Source organism: Balaenoptera ricei, chromosome 8, assembly GCF_028023285.1.
Source record: "Balaenoptera ricei isolate mBalRic1 chromosome 8, mBalRic1.hap2, whole genome shotgun sequence".
Taxonomy (NCBI): Eukaryota; Metazoa; Chordata; class Mammalia; order Artiodactyla; family Balaenopteridae; genus Balaenoptera; species Balaenoptera ricei.
Genome location: NC_082646.1, coordinates 2,888,068 through 2,900,393, shown reverse-complemented (window position 1 = coordinate 2,900,393; position 12,326 = coordinate 2,888,068). Strand labels below are relative to the sequence as shown.

At 49.2% G+C, this 12,326-nt stretch overlaps 1 non-coding gene across 1 annotated transcript; it reads left to right on the top strand.

Annotated features, from left to right (window-relative positions):
• Window positions 1-2,380: 2,380 nt before the first annotated feature.
• LOC132371172 (U6atac minor spliceosomal RNA) lies at window positions 2,381-2,500 on the top strand. The gene has a single exon (XR_009504795.1). It is a non-coding gene; the product is annotated as a U6atac minor spliceosomal RNA (small nuclear RNA).
• Window positions 2,501-12,326: the final 9,826 nt, after the last annotated feature.

Here is a 12,326-nt window from a genome sequence, read left to right as displayed (position 1 = left end):
TGGACTGTATATCTAGGACCACTTTATTATTATATTCATTTCTTTTCCTTTTCAGATATTCCACGCGATTGCTCATTGGTGTTGCACTCATTCCCCTGACTAAAATTATTCAAGACCTCTCCCATGCTTGCTTTTAAGTATATGAAATTTCATTTCACGTGGGTCCATTATTTAAATCCATTGAGACTAGTTTTGTATTCTGATAAGCTGTCACCATCAGCTTCGTGTCATCCCCAAGTGATATAGACTTGTCACGTCCACATCACCAAGGTGAATGATTAAAAAAAAGCAAAATCATAGATTCAAGGGCATGGCCGAGTTCTTACTTACATTTTTATTTCATCCACTCCAGAATGATTTATTCAGACCCTACTGTGTGCTGGCCATAAACAACAGGTCCTGGTTCTTATACTCAGTGAGGTAAGACAATTCAATACAACATACTACGTGCTGGGATAAACGCAAGTCATGTTTGCTATGGCAGCATCTAGATTTCTGAGGTCAGAGAACTCTTCTAGAAGGAAGAGATGTTAAAGCTGAGACACAAAGGTGAAGAGATTCAACCAGGTAAGAGGAGAGAAAAGTGCTACAATGAAAGGAAATGGCGTAGGCCAAAGCCTAGAGGCAGGAGGGCATGGTAGGAATTTAGGAATCCAGTATCCCATCTGGCTAGATTGAATGTGTTTGTACAGTTTGTGGGGATAAAGCGGGGGTGGAGGGGCAGGTTGTAGGTAGGAAGACAAGGGGTGTAGGTGGAGAAGTAGTCACAGGTCAGACCTTGAATGGCTTTATGGTTCTTGTTAAAGAGTGTATTCTGAGGGAAGAAAGGGTGTGGAAGGGCTGTATGCCCAACAGCAGCATGATTAGCTTTGCAGTTTTAATCGTTAAATAACATTGTTTGGGTTACTTAAAAATGTTAAAATGTTCCTCTAGTTGCAGTGGGGGAGTGAATTAAAAGGGGACAAGAGTAGAGGTATGGCAGCCAATCAGGCATGAGTTAGCCAGGTGAGAATACGTGGCAGAGACCCAGAGACACGGGTATCCAAGGGTCCTAGACTTAGAGGGTGTGACCTGGAGATGGAGAGCAAAAACAGTGGTGTGTGAGAAAGGGAAATGGAAGAGGACTTCCAGTATCCGGGTAAGTGGGACACAGGCAGGTTTTAGGGGGTTGGTGATGAATGCAATTTGGGTCATGATGGTTTTATTGGTGTACACAGAGCACTGCACTATGAAGTTAGCTGGACGGCTCTGGAACCCTGGAAAGTTATCTGAGCTTGAACGAAGACGGTCTTCAACACAGACACAGTTAATTACCCAGGAAGAGAGTAGAGAGGAGGTGAAGAGAAATGGGGCAGACAACTAGGATTTAAGGATTGGGAAGGGAAGAGATCTTGGGAAAACGATTGACGAGAAGTGGCCAAAACATGGGAGAAAAACCAGGAGAGGATGACGGCATCGGGGTCAGAGGACATGTGTTTGGGGAAGGCAGGAGTGTTAGCCTAATCAAATGCGGCTGAAGATCAAGTAAGGTCCGACTTAGGGATGAATATCTTCTGTCCTCTTGGGAGAACAGTCTTGTGGGCTAGAGCCATAGTGTGGGGATAAAGTGGGGTGAGAATAAAAATGTGGATAATTATTTCAAAATTTTTTAAAGAGAGAGAAAGTAGGGAGACCAAGGGTGGGCTGCAGATGGAGAGAAGGTTGTTACCTTTGTAAGATGGGGAAGCCGGCTCTGAATGCGTGTGGTAGGGGCTGCTACAGGGGGGCATGAAGGGGGGCACAGGAGGTGTCGGACTGGGTGAGGGCCCTCGGGGAATGTAGGGGGTGGGGTGGGAGCAAATCTTGAGCACAGGCAGAAAAATGGGTCTTAAAGAGAAGGAGACAGACCAGTATCGTTAGCATTTAAAGAAGGAGCCACATGTTTGGAAATATCCATTACCATTGGATTCAGCCACAAATGACAACAATACACAGTGAGAGTGGCTTAAAGAAGACAGGAATTTATCTCTGGTTACAAAAACATTCCACCGTGTTCCTGGCTGGAGTTCCTGAGGGACCCCATCCTGTCTGTGGCTTGGATCCATTGTACATGGTCTAAGTTGGCAGCATCCTTGGGCCAGGCCGTGAGATGAAAGAGAAGAAACAGAAGAAGGGGCAGAACGCACACGCGGACTGCATCCCAAAGAAGCTCCCTCCCTGGAAGCCCTCACAGGACACCCTTCCTCACACGCCTTGGGCCAGAACTTGGTCACACGGCCACAATGAGATGCAGGAGAGGGTGGGAAAGGTACCATCCACTTTGGATGACCACATGCCCAGACAAATTCAGGGGCCTACAACCATGGAAGAAGAGGGCTGTGAATATTAAGAGGCAGTTCTCCTGTTGTATGAAAGGGGGGAGGTTAAACTTCCCTTGACGAGGATGCGAGAGGCCCTCAGCCTAAACAAGAAGCACACGGTTAAGGCATCACCACTCTCTGTGATCTCACCCTGGCTTTTCCACATCTCTAGTCATTAGGGAAATGCAAATCAAAACCATAATTCGATACTACTTTATGCCTATTAGGATGGTTATCTGTTTTTAAAAATGGTGATGATACAGAGAAACTGAATTAGGACCCTTGTGCACTGCTGGTGGGAAGGTAAACCGGTACAGCCACTGTGGAAAACAGTTCTTCTTTCCTCAAAAAATTAAAAATGGAATTACCGTATGATCTAGCAATTCCACTTCTAGGTATATACCCCCAAAAGTTGAAAGCAGAGACTCAAACAGATATTTGCACCCCAATGGTCATAGCAGCATTATTCACAATAGCCAAAAATAGAAGCAACCCAAGTGCCCACCCATGGAGGAATGGATAAACAAAACGTGGTCTGTGCACACAACCAAATATCATCTAGCCTTAAGGAAATGAGTGAATAAAATCCTGACACAGGCTATAACAAGGAAGGACCTTGAAGCCATGATGCTAAGTGAAAGGTCAGACACCAAAGGACAAATATTGTATGACACAACTTCTATGAGGTACTTAGAATAGGCAAATTCATAGGGACAGAAAGTAGAATAGAAGTTACCAGGAGCAGGGGATGGGGAGTTATTATTTCATGGGTATAGAGTTTCTGTTTGGGATGATGAGAGATTTGGGGAGATAAATCTGATGGCTGTACAACATTGTGAATGTTCTTAATGCCACTGAATTGTATGCTTAAAAGTGGTTAAAATGGTAAATTTTATGTTATGTGTATTTTACCACAATAAAGAAAAATGGAAAAAAGAGAGGAAGTTAGCTGTCTTTGGCACTCTACGGATGCAGGCAAAGTTTTTTTTTTTTAAAGAAACTGCAACCTATTTTATTTATTTATTTATTTTTGGCTGTGTTGGGTCTTCGTTTCTGTGCGAGGGCTTTCTCTAGTTGTGACAAGCGGGGGCCACTCTTCATCGCGGTGCGTGGGCCTCTCACTGTTGCGGCCTCTCTTGTTGCGGAGCACAGGCTCCAGATGCACAGGCTCAGTAGTTGTGGCTCACGGGCCCAGTTGCTCCGCGGCATGTGGGATCTTCCTGGACCAGGGCTCGAACCCGTGTCCCCTGCATCGGCAGGCAGCCTCTCAACCACTGCGCCACCAGGGAAGCCCCCAGGCAAAGTTTTAAGCTTAGCGACAGGAAGCAGAAGAAGTTTATGTTTGATCGTTTTTATTTTCTCTGAGTTTAATTCGGGGAAGGTCTGTGTCTGCACGCATGCGTATACAGGTTCCTGTGTATGCCTATAGCTCTGTAAACTGGCTTTCCCAGGAAGCAGAAAAGGACTGAACATAGGTGTTTGCATAGTGGTGGAGGGCACTGGCCAGCAAATCAGAGGGATTCCACGTAGTATTAACCACTCCTTTCCTCACAACATTCTTTTTTCTCTGGATTTTAAAATGATTGTTATCATTATTTTTTGTTGAAGTGTGGTGGCTCATGTGCAATGTTATATGTTACAGGCGTACAACAGAGTGATTCATAATTTTTAATGGCTATACTCCATTTATAGTTATTAGAAAATATTGGCTACATTCCTCTTTTCTCTGGATTTGTAAGATACGATATGACCTACCCCCCACTTATTTCCAACTCTTTTCCTGGTTCTTGCCCACCATCTAGGGGACGGAGAGACCTTCTCCCAGACATGGTCAGAGCTCATCTCCAACTCAGTTCTCACATTAATTAACTCTGCAAGGAATTACAAAGGTAGAGTTTTACATTGCCAGTTTACAGAACCTATCCGAGTAAAACATATTTCTTGATTTCCACATCGACCAGAATATCCTTTTCTCATCCCAGTTCCATCATTAACTCTAACTTTAGAAATTGAGGGTTTTTTTCTTTTTCCTGAAGGCTTTATTTTCCTCATCTGTAAATGGGATATTTAAACTTCCTTAGAATGTAGTTTTCACGTTTACTTGAATTATCCTGGGAAACTTGTCCCTCAATTCCTACTGGAAAAGTAAAGCCAAGGATCTTAGGAGGTTTCTGAACAGTGTAGGCGTTCGTGTCTGTCCCTCCCCATGAGGGCATCTGCACCCCCTTCCCTCCCCTCCCCCCTCCCACTCCCACAGTCGCTCACAACTCGCTCGCATTCTGTCTCTGCACCGTCCCTGCGTCTCACTGTCGGCTCAGGCTGCCGTCACTGTCTGTGGACTAACGCTGTGTCTGAACAGGTCTCCTGCTACCAGTTTGCCTCCCAGTTCAGCCCGTCCTCCATCTTGCCCATCATTAATTATCTTGCTACAAAAACAAATTTTGCCACTTCAGTCATTTGCTAAAAATCTCCACTAGCCCACAAGGCTCTCAAGATAAAGCCGGAGTTCCTTAACTTGGCAGGGTCCTTCCCTACCCTTCCCTATCCTGCCCCAGCCTCGGTCCTGTTCTGTCTCCCAGAGTCCTCCTCATATGGCCCTCCAGCCCCACTGACCTGGACATTGACCTGGACACTGACCCCAACGCTGACCCTGGACACTGACCCAGAAACTGACCTTAGATACTGACCCAGAAACTGACTATAGACACTGATCCAGAAACTGACTATAGACACTGACAGGACACTGACACCCTTTCACCTCTCGGTGACCTTGCAGAGCTGCTCTCTGCCCGGTATGTCCTTCCTGCAGGTTCAGCACCGTGCAACCCTGCACACACTTGTTTCAACGTTGAGAGGGACGGACAGAAGATGGCCAGGAAGAGAATTTGAAAAGCTGAAAAAGGAGAACAACAGGGTTTTGGGACCTGCTTTAACCCACTGACTCTATCCTTAGAGGATCCCTCCCAGAGGTTTCCTTGTTAGGAGTCGGCCTTGGAGTCCAGGGCTTCCGTCCAGTCTGATCTGAGCAAAGTCCCTGAATCAGAAAGTCTGGGACTTTCTAAAAGGCAGCTCCCTGCGTCTCAAGAAGCCCTTCTGGTGGGCGAGTCACCCTACGGTGACTCCATTCTCTGTAATTGTATTGCAACTAATAGGATATGAAGAAAATGGTACCAGAGGAGCAGGTCTTTCAACACCGTTTTCCAATCAGCCGAAATAATGACTTGCAGGGGAAAGCCTTGAAAAGTACCAACACGCAAAATATAACATCATCTAGGACTACCCATTATTCCAAATGCTAGTTTAGGGTTCGTTCTTTCTTTCCTTCTCCATTTCGAGAACCGCTGACGTGAAGCGGTCATGCCGCACAGGTGAGGAGCTCTGATTGGAAGGGCCGCCCCTCAGGGCTCTGTGGGCCTCATGGGAGGGGTCTCGGTTTCTCTGGAATATTCCCACCTTAGGAAAGAACCACCAGACAAAGCAAGCTTCGTGGTATGGAAGCTATGGAAATATGTAGACTATGTAAGTAAATGCAAATTCCCTTTTGCTCAGGTTGCCAGAGTTAGTAAATAAAAATCCAGGATGCCCAACACATTTAAATTCCAGATAAACAACGCATAACTTTTAATTATGCATAGCACATACTTATATTAAAAAATTATTTGCTATTTATCTGAAATTCAGATCGAACTGTGCATCTTATTTTTGTTCTGTTTTTATCTGGCACCCTATTTTTGATCCATACATGTTCGGTACCTAAGGAAAATAGCCTGATCAGAATTAGGAGACTAAACAGTGAAAGTAAGTTTTCACAGTTTATTTTCTTTTTAATGGGGAGGTACATGGTTTGGCAGGGAAAAAAAAGGACGGCTGCTCTTTCTGGCTCATTGGATTATTTGTAAAATCTACATTTGGGAGAGAAAGAGAAGCAGAGAGACAGAGAGAGAAACAGATGGTGGTTGAAAATGGCCCATGTTCCAGAAAGTCCCTCCCCTCTGTTGAGAAAACTGAGCACCTACTATGGTCCACGCCCTGGATCCACACCCCCGACAACAGAAATGAGGGGCAGCTTCAGGGAGACTGCATCCCCTCCCCCCCCCCCAGGCTGCGCCTCCTGACAGCTTTTCTACAGCCACCCCCCCCTTACCTGTCCCATGTGGCAGGATGCCACCTCAGAGGGCGGGGCTGTGGTTCAAAGACTGGGGGATGAGTGACAGGCATCCTAACGGGATGCAGCTGAGGGAGCCGCTTGCTGACAGAACAATTTGCTGGCGCCCAGAATATCCGCCCAGCTCCGCGAAGCGGAAGCCCGGGCGTCAGGAGAAATTTCAGGATTTTATCATTCGCCGGGGTGTCAGGTTTTCTGCGAGCCGCACACTTCCCACGGCACTTTTCCAGACCTGCGGCCTTGACACGCTACCCATAGAGGCTTCCAGAGCCCCAGGAATAACAGGCAAAACTATTCCCTTTTTCTCCCCCCTGATCCACTGGTGTTTATGTAAATGACGGAAAAAGCAGTTTTCGGCTTATTTCCGAAGCTTAAAGGCTTCGTGAGAAGCCTATTATTGAAAAATCAGAAACTGCAAAGCAACTTCTTAGACAATGAATTAGCAGCTCAAGGAGCGCCTGTAAGGCCGAGTGCTCGGTAACTGGCTGCCTTGCAAATAGGAACTCCCCCGGGGGTTCAGTCATCAAACACGTGGCAACAGGCTGTCTGTTTCAACACAGTGAGTAATCAAAGGAGATTTGCAGTTAATCCAAATATAACAGAGAAGTATCCAGGGGAAGGCCGGGAAGAGGAGAAACTAGAAGAAAGGTGAGGAGTGGACTGGCGCTTTCCGACCTGGAGTTCCATGTGCCACTGGGACAACGTTGGGGGCCAGGAGGGCTGACCCACCCGAGCGCTTGAGGCACCAACTACCCAGAGGCTTGGCTCTGCGTTGACGCAAACCAGACAATGAACCTGGCACCTGCCTCTTCTGCTTGACCAGCGAGGTAAATTTTGGGAGGGAATGAACTAGCATTTGCTGATTTGCTTGACAATTCTGAGTCCCAGACTGGTTTGAGGGGCGGGGGTCAGTCAGGTGGGGATGGACTTGTTACATCTGGAGGTGCTGGTTTGGTGGTGGTTCCACGTCGTCCTTCAGGGGACGGTTCCCAATATACGGCTATCACAGTGCTTCTCAGAGTGTGGTCAGCGCCGCCTGGGAACTTGTCAGAAATGCCGACTCGGAGGCCCTACCTGGCCCCAGACCTGTCAACGCTCAGAAACTCTGAAGAGAGGCCCAGCAGTGTGCGGATTAAGAGGCCCTTCAGGTGATTCTGATGTTCGCCGTTGCTCTGGTTTGAGAACCACTGGGTAATGTGATCACGTGGACGCCCCAGGTTCTTCTGCAGGCTTGCCTGTGAGGGAAGCCCTGGCCAGTTCCAGATCCTGGAGCAATTCTGGGCTGACCACTCCCTGCCCTGGTCCCCTCGTGGGGCTTTGGGGCTGTGGGGAGAGAAACCGAACATTTATTAAACACATCCTAGTTCTCAGTACCAGGCACTGGTAAATGTTTTATGTGTGATATTTTATTTAATCCTTTCTACAATTTGTGAGCCAGGTGTTGCCGATAGGATTTTATTGCTGACAAAACTGTGGCTCAGAAAAGTCAGCTCGCCAGGGTCCAGACATTTCCAGAGACTATGCTCTTTTCACGGAACCCTACAGCACCTCTGACCAATGTGTCATCTGCCCACAGAACGCCTTGGGTGCCACCTACACAAAGCTCATGCCAGCCTGGCAGGGCCGGCTCTCCCTTCCACCCTCCCCCACCCAGCCGGCTCCTTGCCTCATGTTAATTTCCCACCTGAGTACTGAGCACTTTATAAATAGCAAATCTAAAATGAATTTTCTACCAGCGATCATTAGCTCCCTTGACATCCATTAAACATTCTCGCAAGCAGAGTGAAGTGACAAAAGGGATTGATTTTTACAGTATGCTTAATAGGGGAAAGAAAGAAAGGTGTTGACAAGTCCTTTTTTTTTTTTTTTTCTGTCCTGATATCACGAGGAATTTGAAATCAGTCAAATGACTTTTATCTGCAGAAAAGAAGGCTAGGATTGGGGGCGAGAGGAGAGAGGGTGGAGGGTGGCAGCATCCCAGCTCAGCCCATTCCTGCATCCGTGACAGGTAAACATGCAGTTAGTTAGCTAGTGCCAACCACCAAGATGAATATGTCAGATTTAATGTTTCAAAATATATAGGGTCCAAGCCGGGGAGGGCGTGGGGCCTGGCGGGGGCTGGGAGCGAGTGGGGAGAGGGAAAATCAGCTATCTTCTGCTGAAACTATTGGAAGAATAAATGTGTTGATGCAATAGCTGGAGTTGGAGAAGGCTGGCATATGAGGCACTGTAGCTGAAAATTCAACTTTGATTTCAATTTTCATATTTGTCAGCAATAATTAGATTCACGAAATGTTTTGCCACTGTTCTAAAATACTAATAAGTAGGAGCCTTTGTAGTGTGGTTAATGGAGTCTTTTTTTCCTAGTGGGCTAGAAAAATTCCATTAAGGCGAAAAGTCATACTATATTACAGCACTTCAACATCATGGACCTGGCTGCTGCAGAAACGTCTTCTGAGACTGGAGCCCTCTCTTTGAACCAGAGCCCTTGGCTGGGAAGGGGCTTGAGGCTTCATACGCCTCAGCTGTCCATCATTTTCGACCTGCATAGACCTCCGTGAGTCATGGCGGAAGCCAGCCAGCCAGCCAGCCAGCCAGCCAGAGACGAAAAGAGAAGCAAATGCAATAAGGCATCGTCGTCGAAAGGATGAGCCTTTATAAGCATCGCCTCCTGGAGCAGGTGGAAGAGAGGACAGGAGTAGAGGGTGGGCGGGGGGCAGCTGTCCCTGGCTGGGAAGTGTGGCTCCCGCCCGGGGAGAGGAAATCCGTTCTCTGTCCTTCTTCAGACTGGACTCCCTGCTTGTGGTTTAATGCTGCAGCCCCACCAGTGCAGAACCTACGCACCTGTATGCCCCTCTCCTCCCAGGCCCCATTCTGCTCAGCACAGGCTGGATTCTCTGGCGACAGGGTTTGATTAGAAGGTTCGAGGTCTAAGATTTTTGAGTGACTTTTCCCTGGGATGCCTCAACCTCCCTCTGATGTCCCAGGAAACTCCCTGCAGGGAGCATGTTCTGGGGGTAAATGTCTGCCCCTGCCTGGGTCAGAGTGTAACTCCCGCATCCTCCAGAGAGTCTGACAGAGACGGAGGGTGGGGGACTGCAGCATCCTCGCCTCCGTTGTTCCCATCTCAGCACCACTCCCCTGCCGTCGCGCTGGGCCCACTCAGAGGGCTGGCATCTCTCTGGGACCCCTGGGCAGACTGCGGCTGCAGAGACAGCGGCCTCTTATCTGGGCTCTCGGAATCCAGTGAACTCAAGAGCTCCGCCGTGATGCTGTTTAACTCTCCTCCCCCAAGTTGTGAAGAGAAGCCCCCAGCTGTCAGCCCTGAGGCCTCCACCTCCACAGCAACAGAAGAAAGCAAGCCCAGTGGACGTGTGTGCTCTTCTCCACCGGCTCCCACACTCCCCCTCGCGAGAAACTATGCTTTGCTCGGCCCAGGAGTGGAGTGACTTGGGGCCGACGCACCTGAGCCGTGAGTGGGAGATGGACGGAGGACTGTGTGCGTGGCAGGAACCCGACCAGGACAGCAGCTCCGCCTGGATAAAGCACAGCTTGCTGGAGCCGCTCATGGTGAAGGTAGGGTACATCCATCTCGCGAATGCGGGGTCCCCCCTCCCGGTCACCCTACCGGGATCCTGCTTTCCTGGGCCTTTGCCCCCGTGCGTGTCTCTCGTGAACATTGAACAGGAGCCTGGGCTCCTTCCCCAAAGCTCACACACCTTCCTTGGCCCAGGCCTCTCGCCGCTCCCCTCCCCCACCAATCGCGCCGCCGCCTTGCTTCTCCCCAGTGGCACGTGCTAGATCTTATCCCTGGGCAGCACTTCAAGATGAAAGGAGGAGGGGGTATTACATCCACCAGTGATACGGCGTGGCAATTGGGAGAGGCTTTTGTTGCGTCATTTCCTACTTCCTTCAGACTATTAAGCAAACAAAAGTGCTTGTGGAATGAGAAATGTAAATGGCCCACGCAAGCCGATTAATCCTAGATGTACAATTCCATTAATAAGGCCGCTTTTTAATAGGCGGCTCTGGCAGCAGCAGCGGGCAGGCTAGGAATTGATGTATTCTCTGTAATTGTATTGCAACTAATAGGATATGAAGAAAATGGTACCAGAGAAGCAGGTCTTTCAACACCGTTTTCCAATCAGCCGAAATAATGACTTGCAGGGGAAAGCCTTGAAAAGTACCAATACGCAAAATATAACATCATCCAGGACTACCCATTATTCCAAATGCTAGTTTAGGGTTCGTTCTTTCCTTCTCCTGACCCCTCTCCGTCTCCCTCTCTCTTCCAACACAGGTAATAACCTAAACCCAGTCCCCTGGCAGGTAGAGCTCCAGGGAGACCCACCCATCCGTGGCCCCAGCTTTCCCTGATGTAGGGATGCAGGGCCGGCCGGCTGGCTGAGATTGTTGTGCCAGCAGATTTGGAGGTCACGGTGGGGAGGGAGAGAGGCAGTGCGCTGTGTAAGGGAGAAGACCCTAGAAGGGACCCAGTGCTGGCTCTTAGACTAGTTAGTTGAGTAACTTTGGACCAGCCCCTTCACCTCTCTGGGTGCCCTTCCAGCCCCAAAATGCAGGGAATCTGAGTGTGTTTTCAAAGAGCAGGCTAGGAGGAAGCTGGCCTCCCAGCGTTCCAGGGAAGAGCAGAGCCGATGACCGTGCCCAGGACCTGAATGCCCGTGGCCCGGAGGCTCCGCGGGGCCCAGGTGCCTGCACTTGGCGTGGCTTCTCCCCAGGGCCCCGCCGTGCATTCTAGTCACGGATAAACGCGTTCATCACCCCTTCCTTCACACTCTCGTTCGACAAATATTGATGGGGCGCCTCCGACGCGCCAGGCTCTGCTCTAGGTTCTGATCAGGCAGCGGTGAGTAAAGTGGACCAAAACCCACCCCTGTCCTCGCAGCACGTGTGGAGTCAGCAAGGCTTCCGCTGAGCCCTCGCCGCGGGCCGTGCGGCAGGCCTGGGCCTCCTTGCTGGCTGAGGCCACCCCAGGGTCCCAGGACAGGAAGCAGAGCGCCTGGCCTCCTTGCTGGCTGAGGCCACCCCAGGGTCCCAGGACAGGAAGCAGAGCGCCTGGCCTCTGCCGGCCCCGCCTCTGCTGTGGGCACAGTGGAGCCAGGGCCCCTGCCAGCCCCTCGCTCCCCTGCCCGCCTCTCCGGGTCACCGGCTCTCTCTCCTGCCCATTTGTATGCGGACTCTGACCCTCGCTTGGTCGCAGGCTGGAGAGTAAATACGAAAAGAAAAGGCGAAGCACATTTCAGTTGAAATCCCCAAGGAAACTGATGTGATTGCCGTACAGAAATGGTGCCAATAAGGGCAGGAAGGAATATTGCTTTTATAGCTTTGGGGACATGAAACATTTAGGAAATGTGATTGACTGGCAGGGTCTAATTTATCATTTATCTCATTCCCTCTGCTCCCTGGCTGTCTTCTCCCAACACACGGGCGGACATGTACGGGCAAACTTCTTTCCCCTTTTTGCTTTCCTTTCTTCTTCTTCTCTCTCGGAGACTTGGATTTATCATTATTCTGTTAAGCGGGAGAACTCCTGTGGCTATTTATAATTAATGCTCAGAAACCTGCCAATCCATTTAATGACACTGGCAGGTCACGGCCCCGTTATAGCTCTCCATTAATCATCATTAGAACAGCTCTGAGTTTTTACATTCTTTTTAAATGTTAATTCACCTCTGTAATGCTTCTTTTAGTTAAAACTGTAAAGAGGCAAGTGGCTGGTGCCTCGGTGCTGGCCCGCTGGGGGAAAGGCATGGAGGAGTTGATAAAGCCTGGTTGGCTTCTTCTGTTCTTTTGTCCTCCAC